This window comes from Falco punctatus (assembly GCF_963210335.1).
Source record: "Falco punctatus genome assembly, chromosome: 7".
Classification (NCBI taxonomy): Eukaryota; Metazoa; Chordata; class Aves; order Falconiformes; family Falconidae; genus Falco; species Falco punctatus.
In genome coordinates, this window is record NC_137587.1 from 51,106,125 (window position 1) to 51,127,625 (window position 21,501).

General features: G+C 38.4%; 1 protein-coding gene across 5 annotated transcripts in view; it reads right to left on the reverse strand.

Moving 5' to 3' along the window:
* TLN2 (talin 2) overlaps positions 1 to 21,501 on the reverse strand; it is a 206,220-nt gene that overhangs the window by 135,294 nt on the left and 49,425 nt on the right. For all 5 annotated transcript variants that reach the window (XM_080395552.1, XM_080395551.1, XM_080395553.1 and 2 more), the window contains one exon: positions 7,600 to 7,682. The gene's annotated coding sequence lies outside the window, so the exon portion shown is untranslated. The remainder of the gene's footprint in view (positions 1 to 7,599; positions 7,683 to 21,501) is intronic.

Below are 21,501 nucleotides of genomic sequence, written 5' to 3' on the forward strand. Positions count from 1 at the left end.
TGAAAACCAAAAAGCTGAGCAAGGACTGCGCTTGCACCTGTCAAATCAGCATCTCTGTCACAGCCACAAAACAGGAGAACACAGAGATGGAGACACATGAGAAAGCTAATGTACATTAATGAATGTCTGAAGGAAGCACCATAGCATTCATTGCACTCCAGCTCCAAGAGTACTCCATACCCCCAAGGTAAAAACCTCACAACTACGGGATAAGAAAGGAAGGAAATTACAAGCTGGTGTAATCCTTATGAAAATTTCTGAACGTGTTTAAGCTTGAGGAAAACCTAAATGTCTGAAGAGACCACAATCGAGCCCCAAAGCAGCTGCTACTCCTACAACAGAGACAGAAAGGAAGAGATCATAAAACACTGCTGAATTTTTATCAGGGTGTAACAGCGTGCACAAACATTACATGTCAATTAGATTATACTTAGCCTAGCACACTGCCAACTGCGTGCTAATCTAAGGTCAAACCTCCTCCTACATCAAATGTGCTCATGAAACAGGCTCTGGCAGTGATCTTATGGAAAAGCTCAAAGACAGCTTGGCAGGCTTCAAATGGGTGAGCCTGAATTCAGATATTCCATTATTTTTCTTAGCAAAGCCTATTTCCAGAGGTACCTAAAACACCAGATGATTCTTGTGTCTCGTAATGATTAGCTCTCGTAAGGGTCTTAAAATGCATTACTCAGCAGAACCCAAAACCACTAGATATGTGCTATATATGGAATAAATTCTCATTCTACAGTCTCAAACTCATTCTACACCTACACACATAGGCATACATGCATATATGAACAGATGTGTATGAACACACACAGACACACTTGCACGTACACAACTGAAAAGACAGGCTGTTAGGCTAGTGTTTGTAACAGGTACAAAATGCCTTGAATTCCAGCTGCCACTGTCACTGCGCTATCCAGAAGGGGATTAATGAGTGCATTCTCCACAGAAACAGTCCCTCCAGAAAACTCGGGCTCTTAAGTCAGAATAAAATGATCTACCAGGCCCTCCTCCACCTCAGCTGATCATCAATGACATCGTTGGAGAAAGCAGTTTAGCAGGAAAATTCATAGATCAAACAGGAACCACAAAGGAATCAACACCATCTTGGACCATTACACATCACTCCAATTTCATTCCAGTATTCTGCACTATATACTGCCTCCTCAAAGATTTAAGCCACCACCCTCTGCAATGTAGACAGAAAGACCAGAGGGCAATAAAAAAGTAGTTGCATAAAAAGGAGAGAAGCTTGTTTTCCAAGTGCAGGTGGGAAAAATAATGTGTCATCATCACTGCTTCCATTGATTGTAGACAGCAATTAAAGAGAAATCAACCTGAGATCCAATTTGCAACTACAAATATAATTTTCTACCCAAAGACATGAAGTTCCAGCTAGGGCTTCCACTTGTTTCAGCTGGGATCAACCTTTGACAGCTACCTAGGAGACACTCACCAAGTAGCCCTCTGCAAGACTAAAGATTTTTTTACTTAATGGCTATTTAGGTGGGAAAGCCGCAGATTGTCAGAAGTGCTTCTGCAGAAGTAGTCCTGCAACTCAAGCATCTGAGCTGCAAATCAGGGACAGACACTGACTTATTCTCCCTGTAGGATTTCTATTTGTGAACAGATTTTTCCATTAATATCATCTTATGCTAAGGAAGGCTACAATAAGTAGGGCAACAAGATTTCCCGGTTGGAAATTTCAGATTCACCAATGATTCTAAATACACAGCCTGAAAGTACCTCCCTCTCAGACCACATCCTTAAAGGCAAAAATCACAACAAAATGACTTCACAGCAACTTATTTAAAAGACCTAAAACCGACAGCTGAACATGTATTTTTCATTCCATTATAATTCACATTTCTCATTTCCCAGTTTCAGAGGAGAGCTCAGTGTTAATTTCTGCAGACAACATCACACAGCCAATTGATTTAGTTTTCATTTTTATATAATTTCTAGGGTGTTCCCAGGTCTTACTCCTGTGCCAAAACTTTCATTTTTACTGCTGACTTCCACGAGGAGTTTGAGGCACTTCCAAAATAAATCCATAAAAGTTAAGACAGAAAATAAGATGACAATTGGATAAATAACATTATAGGGGACAGCTGTGTGGGGAGTTTCATTCTTTCTATCACTGTGTAAAACCTCGCCAGCTCCAAGTAGCTACAGAATCAGGGAATTTTGTTTGTTGTGAGATGTTGGCTCAACTTGCCACCCAGCAAATGGGCCTTGCCGGGAACCAGCACTTCTCTTCTGAGAAACAGAAGACTGTTCACAAGGTCCTATGTCATATATTACTTTTTCTGTTTATTTTCTTTTAAGTGTTTAAATGAGTTTTGAAAATTATTTTTGGCTGAGAAGAACAATAAGACCAAGAGAATTCCTAAACCTAAGGTGCTATTAATGTTGTGAAATATCAAGAGAGTTGTACTTGAAACTAGAGTATATTATAACATCATCCTCCTAACTTCATACTCCAAAGACACAAGGAGGGGTGTATTTCTAAATAGAAATCCATATCCATCCATCTTTATCTGATCTCATCAGGTTATCAGCTTCTGCACACGGTGCAAAGCACACTGTTTTCTATAGCAACAACAAAGCACAATGTATACGGACAAGAGGTTATGCCAATATTTAATAAAGATCTGTTAACTATTTTGGTATCTACTACCCCCTGAAAAGGAACAAATAAACCACAACTGTAGAAACACACAGCGTGTTCACAATCAAACTGTTAAAGAACTCAGCTTTATTTTTAAAAACATGTATGTTAGCAAAAAAGTATTAAAGCGACTGACACAGTAGACAACATGTTTAATGATACACCAACTCTCAATTTCAGAAGCACTACTTGGCTTTGATCTACTATTTGTATTTTTAGGTTTGTACATACAAACACACTGATGTTACGTAAACACAGCATACTTGTATGTGCATTTATGATAGCACATGTACATGTACATCCCTAAAAATCATCTTGGCTTTTAAGTCTTGCCTATCACTGAGAAAGTTTCCCATTGGAAAGGGACTGAGGCACGTACACAATTCCCTAATACGTTGTCTCATGCACTGAGTGCACTCAAGGTCAAAGCGGCCCTCCTGCTCTTCCTCCCTGCACCATCGTCACTGACTGAATGGCTGACAACTTCAGCTGTAAATTTAAAGATCTCAACAACATGCATCAAACATTTAAAATATAACCTCCTTATAGTTACTGCAGGCTCAGTATCATTAATCAACTCCAGTTGCAAAGGAATGCTCATTGGATTGCTCATATTGAATTAGACATATACAGTCTGATTAATAATGCAATACTCCAAAAATATGAAGTATTCCTATCCATGGACTAGCAGCAGAAGAATATAGAGACAATTTTCAATGGGAAAATTTAAAGTTAAACTTCAGTACAATTGCTGATACTTGTGGCATTACCCCACTGGTGGTTTAGGGGTTTTTTTGAGGGGTGGGGGGACTACTACCACAGTTAATAAAAGAAATGCCATGAATCACTGATTTTTACAAGGTATTTATCTAAACATATTTAGAATTAAGCATTGTGCTAAATCTTATACTATGTACCTGGATGATGTACAGCATTCACTCAGCACTACACAATTAAACCTAAACTAGAATTCTTACGCATAAACATGAGATTAATTGACCTACTTTTTCAAGCCTTCCTCATCCCTCTTACTCTTACACAGAGATGTTCTGTTACAGGAAAAAAATCCTTTTATGCTGTTGTATTTTATTTGCTTGTGCAGCTCCAATCCTTTCCCTCTTAGATGCACCCTACTGTAACAACTAGGTGAGACAGGAGTGAATGTTTTCTTGTGTAACACTTTTCTTGCCCACGACAATCATTATTTCCCAATCCACTCCATATTTCACATTAAAACATCAAAATAGATTTCTTCACAGTTTCAAGTTCTATTTACATCCTATTCACTCAGTATAAAATATACATGTCATTTAAAATGAGGGGGAATAAAAGCACTAAAATACTGAAATTAAATATTGAAAAATCACCAAGAAAGCCAGATATTAAAATATATCTGGAAATTATCCAGCTTTAGCAGGAACCTCAGTTTTATTGCATTCTCCTACTTGCTTATTATGTGCTGTGTCACAGCTGGTCTTCACTGGAGCACCCGTTCCTTGAGGAAGGTGTGTTACAGCAGCTGCTGGAAGTGCAACTTCAATGTTTAAGTGACACAATTAATAACCCCTGCAAGGAACACCCTGCTTGGGTTTAGGACACTGTTCAGGGAGACTCGGATGCTGCCACTGATTTGCTTTGCCTGAACCATCTTCCCCCTGAGACTCTCCCTCCCCACCTACTCTGTCAGAACCAGCACAGGCCTTCAACAATGCCACCTTCTACTAGGTGTTCACTCAACGCTTTTCCTGAGAACGTGAAACCAAGTTTAAATTACTTAAGACTTTCTCACATTCAAGACAAAGGTTACATTTTGCTAAGCCTCAATAATCATAACACTGGAAACTTAGGAGAGTTAAGAGAAGTTAGTTACGCACTGCTATTTTAATGAAAGTTACAAGATTAAACAGAATTTTTCATTCATCCTGAAGAGAGCTAGAAAACTTGTGACCTGATTATTTATTCCCCCTAAATAACAGTATCAGTAAAAAGTTGTGATTTCTTGTTTGGATCACATATGAAAAAGATAAAGGTGTCTCGGAGTAAGTTATTTTAACAATAAACCAATTTACTGTATTTTCACTTGAGCACTTTCTTCCAGTGCTGATACAGCAATTCAGAAGTCAGTCATTCAATAGCCTTTTGACTATTTTCATCTTTTGTCCATGTGTTCCCAGAACTAAAATCGTACATATTTGCATGTTCTTGTACTTACAAACTCCACAAAGCCTTTTTTGAAAGTTTTGGTCCACAGAACAGAAGTGAATTAAAAAGCTTTCCATCTTGGGGTGATGATTTTGAATATTCAAACACATGCAGTGCATGGAAATCCCCTTGATGCAGTGATAGAGGGTGGTTACTTAAAACCAACTCACCATTGGTGACAGTGTGGTTTACGAAGACTAATTTTTTAATTGGTTAGTTTAAACCACCACCATCCATGCATCACCATCAAAAAATCCAAACTGAACAAAACCTCAGAACGAAGGGAGCAACACTCCAGAATTCTTGTAGCACAAGACCTAACTGTGATCTGCTTGCCCTATATAACTGTAAGGGCTGCAGCAGAAGTTACATGCTGACACTCAATATTCACCCTTGGAGTAAGTCCATAAGCATTTCATGCATCACAGTATCAGTATTGCTTTAAAAGAAGTTATTCAACTAGCACAACTATTAAAATAAGATAAATGGTAAAACATACTAAAATAAATGTGACTTCATTTTTTTCAGTTTCATAGAAGTAAACAGCATACTCTGGTGAGCTAATCCCCAAGCAAAACATGGTTTTGGTTTTGGGTGGTTTTTTTCCTTTAAGAACTAATGTTGTCTAATATGGATTAGGACATGGAGGTACATTTTCCTATAACAGTATTTTAGAATGTTTTCCCTTATGAAAGAAAAAGTAAGAACAATTCAGCACACACACTGCTTTTTTTTCTTCTCTTTTTTTAAAAATATAGGTTTTATTTTGCTTACCATCCAGTGCAAACATGTTGTTTGCCTCTGCTGCTTTACAATCTGATATGGCTTTTAACTAAATTAAGAAGCATTAAGATTTTCTTCTCAGAGAACTGCTAGCCAATCTACTCAAAAGCAACAACACAAGTAGCTTTCCAAATTCATTCCGTATTGACAAGTGAGCCACCCTATTAAAGTTGTATAAGGACAAGTTTTCCTCAACATCAAGTTTCTCATGTCTCAGTATCTGAACTACCTGATGCAGAAAAACCCCTGAATCATGGCAAAGAGGCAAAAATCAGCTTCCTTGGCCATTTTTGTGTTAGTAAATGCCAAGTAAACACATGCCATTAACTCTCAAAAAGCCTTCTAATGAATGGAATTTCTGCAAAGACAATCACATAACATTTAAAGCAGACATAGACTTTTCAGAAATTTTAGCTTTTGTTTTCCTTCTAGTGTATGCATGACAAAGGCTTGAAGCATTCCTTACTATTCAGATTCTTCACTGGTGGTGATTTCACTAGTGACTATGGTTACTTTCTGCTACTACTGGGATATTGTTCCATCAGTTAACCAATATCCCATGTGAAGAAGTCACTGAATTTCCTGAGTACAGGTTTACTCTCCCACTGCTCACTTACCTACACAACAGCCAGCAGCACTGACATTGCTGACAGAAGGGAGGGAAATCCCCCATTTCTTGAGGGAATCTTTCACAGTTAAGAAACCAACAATAGTCCCAAAAGTACCTGTTTAGTCTGACAAGCAAGTAGTTACCAATCCGGTTCAATCAGTTGTACAGCCATACACAGTAAGTCTAACTACACAAAGAGATAATACTTTTTTTAGGAATTTCTAAAACTAAAAGCTAATTAAGATCTTTAGCCAGGTTATTTCATACCACAATTGATAACTGATCTGACAGCAGCATCAGTGAAATGAGGAAAACAGAGACATTGCAAAAGAGAACTTAATGCAGTGTTAGTTCTTAAAAATAGAATAGTTCCAAGGGTCTTGCTGACAGGCTGGATTATAAGAATGCTCTGTAAATATTTAGCTCTAGCTGGGTAATAACAAGAACAAAACAATGTAGGTAACCATCTAGCCTTCTCTTAAGATTTGCACCTATGATGAAGTGCATATGCTAAATAACTATTTACTTTTTGGTGATTTTACTTCATTTAACCTTGTACTTAGACATATCTGATATAAACTGACATGCTGCTTTAATTATAGGCTGCTTTGGAAGTTCACTAAAGACATTTTTCAAACATGGAAAATAGCAGGACAAAATTCCATTAGCGACCTTTTAGTATTACAAGCACCATTTCCAGATGAGCAGTCAAAGCCAGAGACAGGTTTAGAACAGTAATGCGTACAAGGTCAAAATAACTCCAGAGAAGAATCAGGAGCAAGATTTATCAACATTTTGCCCAAAGCCAGTCTTACTGCTCTGTGACATTCTCTTCTCAAAGCATTACAGTACAGTAATGGTAATGTATCTGTGAAGTTATTCCAGCAGTGATTTTTTCTTGTTCTTTTTGTCACCTCTCTTACATGTACTAAGATGAAACAAAGTTAAGTCATCTTCTGAGCTATTTGTTCTCATACCAATGAAAGGCATGGCCCTTTCTGCTGAGGCTTAGAGAACTCATTCATTATATGATCATATTCCCCAGTCTCCCTGGAAACTGTTTAAAAATAGTCAATAGCTGTAATGGTCAGGTTAGTCTCCTGGCTGTTAATTTCAGTGTTTACTTGGAGCTTGAATATTCATGCATCGCTTTTCTTTTTCAGCTTGATTTCTCTCCTCACAAACACAGCCGCAGCTGTATACTTTTCATGCATTCTCTAAAGAAAACATTACACTAATACATACAGGCAGCAAACAAAAGTTTTTAATTACTGTAGGATTTTTATGTCATTATATGCATAACAAAGAAAATTAAACAGAACCTTACCTCAAAATTAAACTTCATTTAATAGAAAATAAGCCTGTCTGGAAGTGCTGCTTGACCATGTGGAATGCTTCCAGTAACCAGGTCTGTAACACAAGATACAAACAAGTTACTTCCTTATCCCCAGTCCCTTAATTTCTGGTTTTAAAGTACCTTCTGCCAACACACTGGAAAGGAAGCAACTCAGGAAGTTATAAGTTTCCTTTTCTTTTTGGGAGCTGGAATTTGCATTGCCAAAGAGAATAGCTTTATGTTCAAGAAAATAAAATTCAATCCAGGCTTCCACATCACTCACTCTTTAAAAGCTCACAATAAATGAACTCTGAGTATACCTTGAAATTGTTTGGTCACTTGACAAAATACTTGCAGCACAAATCTGGGTGTAAACAGAAATTAAATAATCACATTGACCTCTCAAAGATGTCCATTTTGCATTAACTGTGCCTTTCTGTGCTTTATGGTCTCTGTGTGGAGCAACTTGGTAGAAAACAGCACAGCACAAGCCTCTCTGGGCAATTTCCCTTCACAATGATCTCCCTTCCCAGAGTATGACTGCACAAAAATAGATTTAATAACTCTGGTTTGCTTTTAAAAGATGACAGAACTCTATTTCAAGGTATTGGTTGTTTTGAGGAGGTGGGCTTTGTTGTTTGGGTGGTTTTACGCTTTGTTTTTTAGACTTTGTTTTCTTTATGATTCTTAGGATCATTTGTTAGCTTTTACTCCAAATAAAAGCCAATATAGCACACAGGTTTAATACTCATCTCCTGAGGATGGGCAAATCAGTTTGAACATCAAAATAAATTGCAATTTATTTTGATAAACTGCAATCAACTCCCACCCCACCCTCCCTGACCCCCACAGTGCTATGAAAAAAACACCACCTTCTCTTCCATCACCTCAAAGTTTACAATACCGATCATTTTTCCAGGCACAGTAATATGCCTGGGCAAACAGAAGATGGCCTAGATCTTCCTGCTAGCAAGGTCCTGTGTACGCTCCTTGCACACAGGCTGGTTATGGAAGGCTTCTATCCCACTTTGAGATCTCTTGGAGTACTCCCTTACTGCAACTAAAAAATTCAGGTGAAGTTCTGATCCACAACAGCTATCCAAATTTGAAACTAGTTTATGTATTCATTTAGAAAGACCAGGAAGTTAAAGAATAAAGTCACACATGTACACAGCTACAGAAGAAGGAATACCTCTTAGCTGAGAAACGCCTACAGCAACAAAAGAATTCTCGTAAATTTTCACCAATCAAAGCTGGCAAAAAGATTTCTGATAGAATAAATTCATCAGGATGTTTTTCAGGTCTGGGTTCATTATGAAAGTGATTTTTTTTTCCTTTCAGTGGACTTTTAAGCAACATCAGCTCTATGCTGACACAACTATTAACTGCAGGTTAACAGATTTACTGCAGGTCAGAGTAAATGCAGTCTACGTTAGGACAATTATTTCAGCAACCAATGCATCACCTGCATTGAAACTGGCATTGTAGTAGTATGATACCTTGAAATTTAGACCCCTAATCCATGTTCATTCAAATTTTCAACATCTACCATGTCTCCAGTAATGCACAAATAATGTACAATTAAGTTTAATTAAAAGGTGTGCCACCACCCTGCATTTTCTGATAAGTTTAAGGTCAGGATAAAAGCAAGTTCAGTGCACAGAATGCATATCTAATGCGTTCCCTTAGGCGGCTGTACCAGCGTATGGGGATTTATCCGTAATGCACACATTTGTATTACAGTAACATGCCCAAGTCCTGTTCAGTACAGCCCATGAACTCACCAGCCCCTCTGCTTCCTGGAAACTACTATTCAACTTCTCCATACTTGCACTTATTTTAAAATTCTAAAATTTGTTTCAAATGCGATTGTGAAGTATGTCAGTCACTTGCAACATGGATACCTTTCTTCATTTTCAGTCCTTTGTTGACAAAGGTGTCAGAAGCCCTTTCAAATCCCCAAGTTCTGAGAGCACCAAGCACTAGCTGGAAGCATTTTCACCTCTACTCAGAGCCTTCGTCAATTAAGGTTGACACTATACAAGTCCAAAGGTTTGTATAAAAAAAAAATAAATGTGTGTCTGAAGAACACACCACAACAAGGGGACAACAGAATCTGATGCAGCAGAGAATGAAGTGACCACCCCAATATGCTTCTTTCCTGTCACACCCACATAAGGCCCCCACATAAATCTTCCAATTCAATAAGTGCCATTCGTTTAGCATCATTGTGATATAAACGGTTGGGAAACTGCTTTGAAATCTGCTCTTTTCAGATGCAGTTCAATAACAGAATTGTGCTTTTAAAAAAAAATTAAAAATGGATCTTGTTTTCAACCTATAAACCAAATATGGTGAACTAGAATTTTATTTTTTGTAGTGTGCCAGGAGGGTCTATCTACTCATGTAAATGTTTATTCAGAAATGTGACTGGGAAGGAAAGAGGTGAAAGAACCACACTCCTAACATTTTACATCAAGGGAAGGAACAAACAATGCATATGCACATACTACCAGAGCAACCTAATGGGTAGAATACCATGTTTCAAAATCACAATTTCATTTAAAATAGCAGATTTTCAGTTATCTGAATATTTAACAGTGAAACACTGAATGTATCTTGTGGAGTCTGAGAAAAACAAAAATTGCTTATACTCTGATGTCAATTTTAAGACTAGCTTGAACAAACGTGACTGTGGAAAGAACATTCCTTTTTCAACTGGGTTAATTACTGCTGAAGTAGCCGTCTATTTTTTTACTTACCAATGGGAGCTAAAGAGAGCCTAAAAACTAGTCACCACTGTTTGTTTATTCTATTGTCCTCCCTTCCTGGAATGCAATCAGAGTGGAACTGGCTGCCCAAAAGCCCAGTCAGCAAACCAGCAGTCTGAGCCCTGCATTTCTTTACAGCACCAGCCTACTTACTAACCTGCTTAACCTATTGTAGGGCAGGAGCAACGAGTGCATAAAGCACCTAATTCTGGAAGTTTACACAAAATCCAACAGAGCTTTCTGAATATTTGATGTATTTTTTAGCATAAGCCCCCTGACCCCTCCCCTTCTTTTTTCTTAGCTGTAGCCACATTTCTATGAAGTGTTTTTGTTTCAGGTGCTAGTGATGTTGTTTATAGAACAACAAGACTGAATAAAGAAAAGTGCTGATGTAGAATATGCTTTCTTAATCCCACTGCAGAATTCTACAACTGTGAATTAGAGGTAAACTACAGTTTTGCACTTCATAGGTATTTCCTAGGTACTCTGCATTCTCAAAAGTCTTGGTGATAACGTAGTTCAGTTCAGTAGCATTTGCACCACAGACTCACTGAGGCTACAAGGATAAATTCCTGAATCTTCTTATACCACAACTTTTGAATGCAGAAAATATTTCTGCCCACATATTTACTCTGGATTTTTGTGCGTTTTCCTATACTGGGTTTTGTGGTTTTTTTAATTTATTTTTTTAGGAGGTTTTTTATTGTGTTGTTTTGGGTTTTTTCTTATTGTTGTTAGCCAAGCATTGCTCTAAAAACCAAAATCAAATCAAAATACGTGGTCCATTACATAAAGCATGGAGTCATTTTAACCCTGTTGGCATTCTCAACCACATTACTGTATCAGCCCTGCTAAACAAATCTGCTAATAGCTTAGTATTCTGAGCTATAAACAGGGGAATAGTCCCATCCCCCCAAGACATTTGGAAGTTTAGTCCTATGATGTATGTTCCGTGCTTCAGAACTTATGTTCCTTGCACACAATAAAGGCATTAAATGGCCATTTTTAGCTGGTACTAATTTAGATGTTCTGTAGTGTGTGACTTCTTTCAATTCTTAGTTCCTTCACCTACCTGTCTTTTTTTATTATTTTCTTAAAACACTACAAGACAGTAAATAATTACAAGTATATGAACGATGCAATATTATCAGGCACAGATGTTTTCAGCATCATCTTCAGAGACTGAATCCCTGCTACAATTCCCATCCCTATAAAAAAAGTCTGGTTTAAGGACAGGGTGGAGAAACATGGTCTATGCAGCCACTCACAGGACACTGCAAAGAACATTCAGCACGACTTGATACAGTTCCCAAACTATATCCAAAAGCAGATTCCCACTTCCCTTCAAAGCTCTTCTCCGTAACTTACTACTATGATTACTTTGCATCGTGAATCTAGATTTCAGCTCCATATACCAAGAAGACCCATAGGAATACAGCTTCTATCCTCCTTTTAAATGTTTCCTTCATTCTCTTCTTCGGACATCTCTCTAATCCCCGATCAGCACAAGAAGATACATTCTGTAGAACAACATTCTGAGAACAAGCTCACACTGCTACACGTGCTCAGGTGGGAGGGTCTGCAACAAGCTTAGGTGGGACACGCTGCACTCGATGGGAGTGTTTAATGATATTGCAGAGTTTGCAATGGAATTGCTTTCAGCCAGCTCTGTACAACAAACAGGCAGCCCAGGAGGTGAAGCAGGAAGCATCTTCACTGCGCAAAATGACCTGCTGACCGCTACAGATCAGTTGCTATGGTCTAATATAAGAACTCCTATAGCTGCAGCACAGAAAAGATGGCTTCAGAGTGTGCTAGTACAAACACAATTTAAGTAGGGCATGTGAATATATCAGAGGAATAACTGGTAAAACCTAACTCTGTTACATTTGATGTAACACTTGATATGATTTCTACATTTATGGACAAGGATCTTCACCACTTTATATAAAAACCACACACATATGGATGTTAAAGAAGAATCATTGAACAGTTTGCTTTGCTAAGAAGGCTGCAACCAGGCTTCTAGACCTCAATTCCTTATTCTTATTTGTGTAAAAAGGTTGAGTTACCTTCTGCTGGCAACTGCAGCATTCATGCAACAACATCAGGCCTACCAATAACAAGATTATAAAATGTTAAGAAAAAAATATTACAAACTTAAGTCAGTTAAAATTTTAACTGACTATTTGGAAGCACTACATAAAATGCATCTCAGGATGTGTTTCAAGACTAAGGTGGTATCCAGCTCAATAGTGCTGGGAGGCATCTTAAGTGAAGAAATGGTGGGGTAAGACACCACCAAAAATATAATTGAAAGCTACAGTACCTTTAGCATTGTCTGAACGTTTACTAGAAACAGCCATAACCAGAGTAAAACTGAGGTGACATAGGACTTTACTTATCAAACTGACATTAAGAACCAACAGTAATTTTTTTGTGTAGTAGCTCAATACAGGACTTTTCACAACCAAAGCAATCACTGGCATTTACATTAAATATTCTTGTAACCAACAACTGTATTTTTGCAGGTGATTTCTGAGAACAGATATGCTACCTCCCCCTAAAGCATGGCATAACACACGCGAAACCAGATGGATTAGCAACACACTGAGTTTGTACCCTCAGGTAAACCCACATGCTAACTGCAGTTGTGCCTGGGCTTTACTTTCTCAAGGACAGACTGGCTCAACTAGGATAAGTAACACAGCAGCAACTGCCAGGAATCAAGGGCACCCAGTGGGGCGTTCCAAGGTCAAGAACGGGGGTATAAAAGCCCATCACAGAAATGCCACTAAAGACAGTCATGCTCTTCTGTATACCGTGAACCATTACTGACAGGCTCTAACAAACAGCTAACAGAAACCTTCGTCTGACACTACTTGAAGAAGCTCTCATTGTAAAAAAAATCAAGGTGGTTTGTATTAGGCTTTAATCTAGGTAACTTCATTACCAAAAGCCATTATGATAAAGGTTTAATATTTTACATAAATGTTCCTCTAAGATACTGTAACTACACTAACCATGAAACACTGAACAATCATACCTCAACCATTACTACACTCCTCTTGGTCAGTGAGGAAAAGTTACTACATTACGAGACTAAAGCTTCTGTTATGCCCGCAGGCAGGTTTCAGCTACCGATTTTTTCAAATTTTATGCACTGCACTACCCTGAAACCAGCAAGCTTTCCCAGCTGCAGAAGGCAAACAGAAGAATACTGCACATAAATCCAGAAATTCTGCATTTAGTTTCATCACAGTAACTTGCTCAACAACACCCACATGCTTTGCTAGTATGCTTACTATTTGTGAAGGATAAACACAGGCTATGAAGGGGAAAAAAGCCCAGTAACCACCCTCAAAATGGCTGCTGCAAGTAAATCAGTTTTTAGTAGTATGATTAGAAACACAAAATTTACCTTTGAACATAAAATGAAGTTTTAATTAACTTCTTTTTTCCCCAGCAGAGTATTGCAAGAAGCATTCATTATAGTAAAAAATCCATTTCAGAAAGCAGAACAAACTAATATGCGATGTCGTTTCTTGCCCTTCCACCGCACCAGACACATACGATATATCATTTATACTTTAGGTTTGAGGAACTACCATTTATCAGATCATATCCAGACTGCCCCCCTCTCCCCAGGTAACACGCCACTCACGTTGTCTCTGCTCCAAACCATCCAACACTCCTGGGCCTTTTTGCCTGCCATCTATGAGTTCAACTAGGTTAACTGTTCAAAATAACCAAACCAACCTGTTCTTTATTGACTGTAATCAGCAACATATACCACATAGATGAATTCTGATCATTTATGAAATATCTGACCAGGGGTAAACTAACTGGAACAAGGCACTCAGCATCTAGGCAAATGTGACTATCCCCCAGGTGAAACTATACTCTCAAATGCAATTCTTTCCTTACACTTATTCCTTAAAAATTGTGAATTTTATGAAAATGGTGCCTCAGTATGAGCTGAAGCATTCCAGTTAGACTTTCGTCCTTTCTGCCTCACAGGTGGTGGGAGCTCAGCCCTGCACTGGTCTGCCAAAAGTCAGCTTTCGACCTCTACGGATCTATTACTGCTTCACTCTATCAGATTTTAACTACGGTTTTGCAGTTTCTAATTGTTAATCTTTACAGCATCCTCCACATATAGTATGAAAGTTTTGAGGAGGTATGAAAAAGGCACAACAGGTAAGTTCTGCAACGTAAGAGGAGAGTACAGCACTAATTTCTTCTCAAGACTGCATGCCTGTATCTAGCAGAAAAATCAGTTGAAGTCAACTATGCTGTATTTTCAAAATCATGTAAATCTCAGATCTATGTTAAGAGGCTGAGCTAACTTTCTGTGATTAATATAAGAGATATTACTGTGTATTCATGAATTTGAAGGTTTTGTTCAGGCAAATACTACCTTCCTCCTGTCCGGGGCTCATCAAGAACAGCAGATAGTTTTCCACAAAGGAGCAGGTATTAAACTTTAATCTGAACTCCCACTTCCTCTCTAGGTAAATTAGGAAAGAAGTTTCAGTTTTGTTGTCTAGTAGAAAGACAAAATCTGTTTAATATGAATTGCTTTTCTTTTTAAGGTAGGCAAAGAAGGTTTACCAAAAGTTAAATGGTTAATAATAGCAATAATAGTAATAATAAAATAAAAAGTTGTTGTTGTCATTACTACTACTACAGAAAAAGCTACCGCAAATATTCAAATATTCACATTCAGTCATGCTTGGTAATTCTTTGAAACATGTTTGCCCGGAACAGTATGTCATCCTGGCATCAAATCGGAATGCCTTTCCTTTGATGACAGAAGGCAAGTTTGACTGATTCACAGGAGTGATCCCAAGTACCAGGCAGTCATGCTTTACTGCCCTCCTAAGAAACCACGCACTAGAAAGGTGCCACATGTCAAACCCACCGATCCTTCTGTCATGATGTGAATGACACTCACCCTCTGCGTGCTACTGCACAGAGAATAACAAGTATCAGCCACTACTAAGTATGCCAGACATGCCACGTCTGCAAGGAGTTAACTAGTCATCATAATGGTTCTTCATTATGATTAAATCTCTGGCTCCAGTTTGAGCATAGAATATAGTCTTTTAAAAACAGAGCTAAATACATAATTTTTCAATCATGTGATACAACACATAGTAATTGAAAATGACAGGTAATTATGTGAAATAACAGGTTTTCAAAAATGAGTACACAGCACTTTCCTCACCAGGGTACCATTCACACTAACAGTAATTTCTGACCTTTTACAATTTGGAATCTATGCTAACGTTAATCTTTCTTTCCAACCAGACAATCTGTAAGCAGTTTAACAGCTGTAAACAAGATGTTAAGCCTATTTTTCATGAGAACAAAAAGTGTAGCTTGCCTTCGAACAGTTGCAGTTCGCTGGTGGATACCAACACCTGAGCCGTGAACAAAACTCCATAGCGCCAGAGAGAAATTCTTCAGCATAGGGACTCTTCTATTCCCACGCTGTGATGCTATACACTCAGAATATCCAAATATGTACTTGCACCCACATCAAAATTAATTAGATTTCTCATCTCTTTATGCTGACATACACTAAAGCATCAATTATTCAGCAATCCATTGCAAAGATTCACTGGTTCGGTGGAAGCTATTGAACCTCAGCATTTCCATGGCAATGGAAATAACAGTATATTTGCATCATCTTTATGAAAAAGTGTGAATTCAACTGTCATAAGTAATTAATATTTAAAAAAAAGGAAAAAGGGAACTTTACATTTTCTTTACTGTTAATTCATGAATCACACAGGCCTCAAACACTTCTAAACATCTTTTACAGTAGATTCACATTTCCCTTCAAGCCACTCATCCACGAAAGACATATCAATCCAGGACGTAACACTGGCCCTGCTCCCAATCCCCAGTCAAGCTTTCCTCTTCAGGAAAACAAATTTAACCTTTATTTTTAACAACAACAACAACAACCCCCAGCAATTAAGCTAGGTTTACAGTTAGATCAAAAAGGAATTTACAGCATAAGGCAATCCAGAAAAAATCCAAAGTCTTAGGCAATTAAAATGACTGCCTATTGCAATGGCTACAGTTTCTATATTTCTTCTCAAAAAGTTAAAGAAAATACATTAACAAAAACATTTTATGTAACTTGACTATGCGCATAGTAGATTTTAATGACATATAATATAAAACTATCACCAGATCCAGGTATTACATTAAAGTCCCTGTAGGAATACCTTGTAAGTAACAAAGGTAGCTGGTTCCACGCACTGACAGTTAAACCAACTGAAACAAACAAATCTATTTTATTGCCAATAATAATTTAAATATGTCGCTTTTGAGAGACAATACAAGATTATAATCAAATTATGAAGTTGTCTGTAATGTGAACACTTCCATTGTGAACGATGACATGAAATTCACATACAATGTTGGCAAAATGCCTGCAAATAAAGTAATTGAAAATATGAGTATTACTTTTAGGACTTAAGATTCCATGTCCAGGGTCAGTGCACAAGCTGAATAAGCAATAAAATAATGAAAGTAGTCTTTCAATAGACAGGTAAAAGAAAAAAGAAAAAAAAGCACCACACCACAAGGTTGTTGTCGTTGGTACAATTTTTTCACAGTATGTTTCCAAGACAGGACATCTGCCATTCTAATGGTGTCATTCTCAAGCTGTCTATATTTAGCATAAAATTTGCCAGCTAAATGTGTTCACAACACAACTACAGCCCATTTACACTGCAGCAGACAAAGCATACAATTTACCTCTCTGGCACGACTAACAGGAACTCTGCCAACCTTCCCAATATATTCCTCGAAAGCAGGGCAGCTTTCTATTTGCATCCAAAGGGTTAGTATAGTACTGGTTCAGAAACTCCAGATACAAAGTGGTGGAAATCCAACAGAAATAAAACTTGGATTTGTCACTGTTATATTATCCTCACTGTTTTGCTAGACTGAAGAGATTCTTTTTGAAGAGCAGTGGTTTGTAAAATTCCTTATCTTCAGACCAAGTTATTGAATACTTAACTTGGGCAACACATTAACTATCCTGACAGTGAGAAACATACTGAATAAAAAATATGCTAAATAAGTCCATGTTTGCATATAAATTTATAATGTTTGGAAAGAGAAATTATTTTGAACTCAAACCAGAATGATCCAAACTCACCAAAACAAAACAAACTTAAATTGCACCCAATCTTTTTATTGGTATGCCAACAAACCTTTGATGTATCACCTTGTCCAGGTCCATGTGCATTACAGAGAATCTCCAGACAAACGGAGATTTGTCTCCCAAACCAGGTCCCAGACTTCCTCAGCACGAAAGCTGGTTATCAAAGGCAATGCAGCTACTCTGAGATCAGGAGATAAAAGATTCTGGGCCAACTCTGTATATGCGCATACATGTGCGTGTGTATGTATATATTGTTGTTACTTTAGACATGCAAACACACAAGGTCTTCACACAACACTTCATCACACAGGGGCAGCACACCCAGCATTTTCAACATGGTCAAGGCTAGAAGTTTCCAACAGAGAAAGCCCGACATCTGAGGTAAACGCCAGCTTGAAAACCCGCTCAGCAGTTGGGAAAAGACACAACTCAGGAAAACCTTCCTTAAAGCCCAAAGAGAATGTGGACAACATCCAGTGAATATTCCTGGGGAAGGAAAGTCTTTACTGTACTGCCCAGAAGGTGTACCTACTATTTCTCCTATTTCAAAACAAAAACTTTATGTTTTTGCCAATGGTTGTAACTTCTAACCCTGAAGAGCTCACATCATAAAGCAGGGAACTAAAAGTATCGCTGTATTTTGCATTATATGCCGTGTACAAATATACTCAAACTCTATTTGTATGATTTAGGTATTTCCAGAACAGAAGTCAGCCATAACTTTAGTTCCTCCTTGCCAGAATACTGTATTCATGGAAGTATTCTGTGGCTAGGAAATTCAAGTTAAAATTCCGTGAACATAATTCTAGCTATCATTCCGCTGTTAAAACGACATGTATTTCTGAAGAGCCAGCAGCACACACATGTGCTGCCAAGTTCAGAGACCTGAAGGAGGGGAGAATGTGGAGTCAAACAGTGTCGGATTTTGCAGTACTGGATAAAATGTATGTCAAAATGTACCAAGCTGCTAACGAACTCCACAGAGGCACCCAAATTCAAGTAACAACTATGAAATTGATTCATTGCTCTATTTCATTCTTGCACTCCAGAAAGCTATTCTTAAAAACTCAATTCCTTTAGACAAAATAAAAATTGACATACTGTGCCTGATCTTTAGACTTCACAGCTTAAGATACAGTTTTCTCCTAAAAAATAAAATAAAATAAATTGTCCCAATGAAAGGCCATTAATTTACCAAGACATCTTGAAAGTATTCTAACAATTTGCTTTCAAACTCCACAAATGAAAACTGTCTTCCAACAGACCACACAAGCAGAAGGCTGTCCAGGGCAATCAGGTACCAAAATGCAGTTCTGGAAAGCAAGTTAGAACCTTCACTGTTTATTTATCATTATAGCTCTATAACTTACAGTACAGCATCTTAACACCAATTGTTTGTAATTGCTCTGACTACTTAAAAGACTTGGAATTGAAATTATTTCCCTATTAAAAAAGTTTGATTTTCAAAATTCAGCAGTAAATACTGAAGTGTTCCCTCACAATTTCTCCCTATAAAAACAGCCTTCACAGATAACATTATCTTCTTCTGCATATGAAACTACCAAAAAGGGGGGACACTATAATATCATTCAGTGTCCAAGTTTCACATCACATTAGAATTGGAAGTGCTAAATTTTAGGAAGTCTCCACACTTTTTTTCTGCTACACAAACTATGCAGGCGTTCCTTATCTCAGCATTATCTATCTTTTCCCTCTATCCATTTCTCTAACCACATACAGAAACAAAGCTCAAAATTTCACCCCCAGGAAATCATTTCCTTAAATTTATTCTAGTAAGACAAAAATGAAATGTTATGTACTTAAAAACCAATTTGGTTTAGTCTGTTACCACCTCAGTATAATCTGTAATGAAAAAAGTAGACCTAAAACTGTTTTCTATAAACAGCAACTGCTAATTCAACTAGCGTGCATGCTTTAAATAGCTGGTTTGGGGTTCAAAATGCAATCATAAGCAGGCACTTGAGGCCCATGGATATCTTCCATCAGTGGAGGCTGTCCCTCCAGTCAAGGTCTAAAGACTGTAGAAGTTGAGATCAGAAATAACTTGCAGGGACCGTGGCTGACTAGAGCGGACGGGAAGCACTTCCTTACCCACAGACATCACCCTCCCGCTCAGAGCAAGCCCGTTGTCACCAGCAGCTGTTCTAGACCTCTCCAGAGGAAACGTGCTTTGCAGAACAGATCACCAGTAATAAAGCTTTGTGTGAATTTCCGAGACAGCACTTCCTCGTTTTCTTGTATGCTTGAAGCGCATCTTCCTAGCACAATTACTTGGTATCAAGCTTCCTATACAGTATTCCAGCCTCAGCAATCGACAATTTTCAAATTGCTTTCGGCGCACTTCCCTCTCCAAACAACAGCTGGTTATGCAAGTCAGCGAAGCTGCATTAAACAAAGAAGCTGAGCAGCCACCTCCTGCATGAAGGGTTTGTCTTCTTGTAGAAGGTAACAGTCTGCTGGTACTATGGGGAGGGGTGGGCAGGAATTTAAAAGGCAGCTTTAATCACTACTACTTAGTAGAGTTCCTCAGTGACCTAGTCGCTCTGCAGAGTGTACACATAGCTGTTGTACACTATATGCATAAACCAGTTCTCTTTCTGCCTGATTTGTCTTGGAGGGCATTAAGTTAAAATTTCACAAAACCCAGCACATTTTTAACTATGCAGCTGCCAAATCAATTCTTTCCAATTAAAATACGCTTTGAATTCCATAAGGTCTTCCCACAGATATAAATCTTTCGGTCCCAAGTGCTTCCTGCCATTTTAATTGCTCCACTTCAAGTCCCCCAAAGAACAAAAATGATGCTTTGCAGCGTTCACAGACAGGCTGAGCAGCACTTACAGCGTCCCAGGGGAGAACGCTGTCTGGAATGGCTATTCAGATGGGGGAAGGAGGAGAGACAACGCTGATACATGAGAAATACATCCTGCTTATACTCTTCGTTGAAATCAAATATATGAGGAGCTCAAGCTCCTCCTCACTCCCCCCTCCCAGTAACAGAGAGAGACGTCTTCTCTTGACAGGACTAACCTTTCCAAGCACGTGATTCTGGACTGAGGCAGTGTCCAGCCTACACAGGAGAACATGAAATCACCCTTTTCAAGATGCTTTTGCTACTCCTAGCTATGTGGTCTTAGACCAAGGTTTTTCATATACCTAATCTATATTTGTTCAATAGGGTATGGAGCAAGTAAAGCTCCATCACGCTTCCACACTGAAAGAGTTTTGAACTAAATCAGCCCTCCAGCCGTGTACATGAGTTGTCTAACCCCAAATACTATCCTTTTCAATTGCTCCCCATACTGGAGCTACTTTAGTTTCAAATCTCCCTGCCTCACTACGGTTCACCTTTGAAGTTAGCTCCCTAAAGTTCCCTCCATGTGCCACCCCAGACTTCCATAGCCTTTCTGTCAAGAAACTGAAATCAGGTCACCTCAAGACAGTTTGCTAGAAAGTATTGTTTGCCTTTGCTCTCAAATAAGCTACTGAAATACTGCAAAAACTTGAAGTACTCCACAATATTAGTCACCCAGAGCTGGTTTCAGTTGTTGTAACAGGACTGTAGACTTGCAACACCAGTGCCGCAGATAGAGCAATGCCCTCTGCCTGCCACTGAGACATGCAGGTGGCACGGTTGCCACTGCACACTGCAGGGTGGCATAGCTTAAAAAACAAACACCCCCACCCCCACCCACCCACCCAAAAAACCAACAAAAACCACAAACCCCAAAACACACCTCAAACCCGCAACAGGAAAAAAACCCACCACATTTCAGCAACAAGTCAAGCTGTTTGTATGGAAGAGCAGACTGACTCCTAACACTTTTAATAACAGAGACCCCAGAAAGATATATTTTCACTGACTTTCCATTCGTTGTCCTGGAGCTGAAGCCAAAAAACTCAAGTAAATCA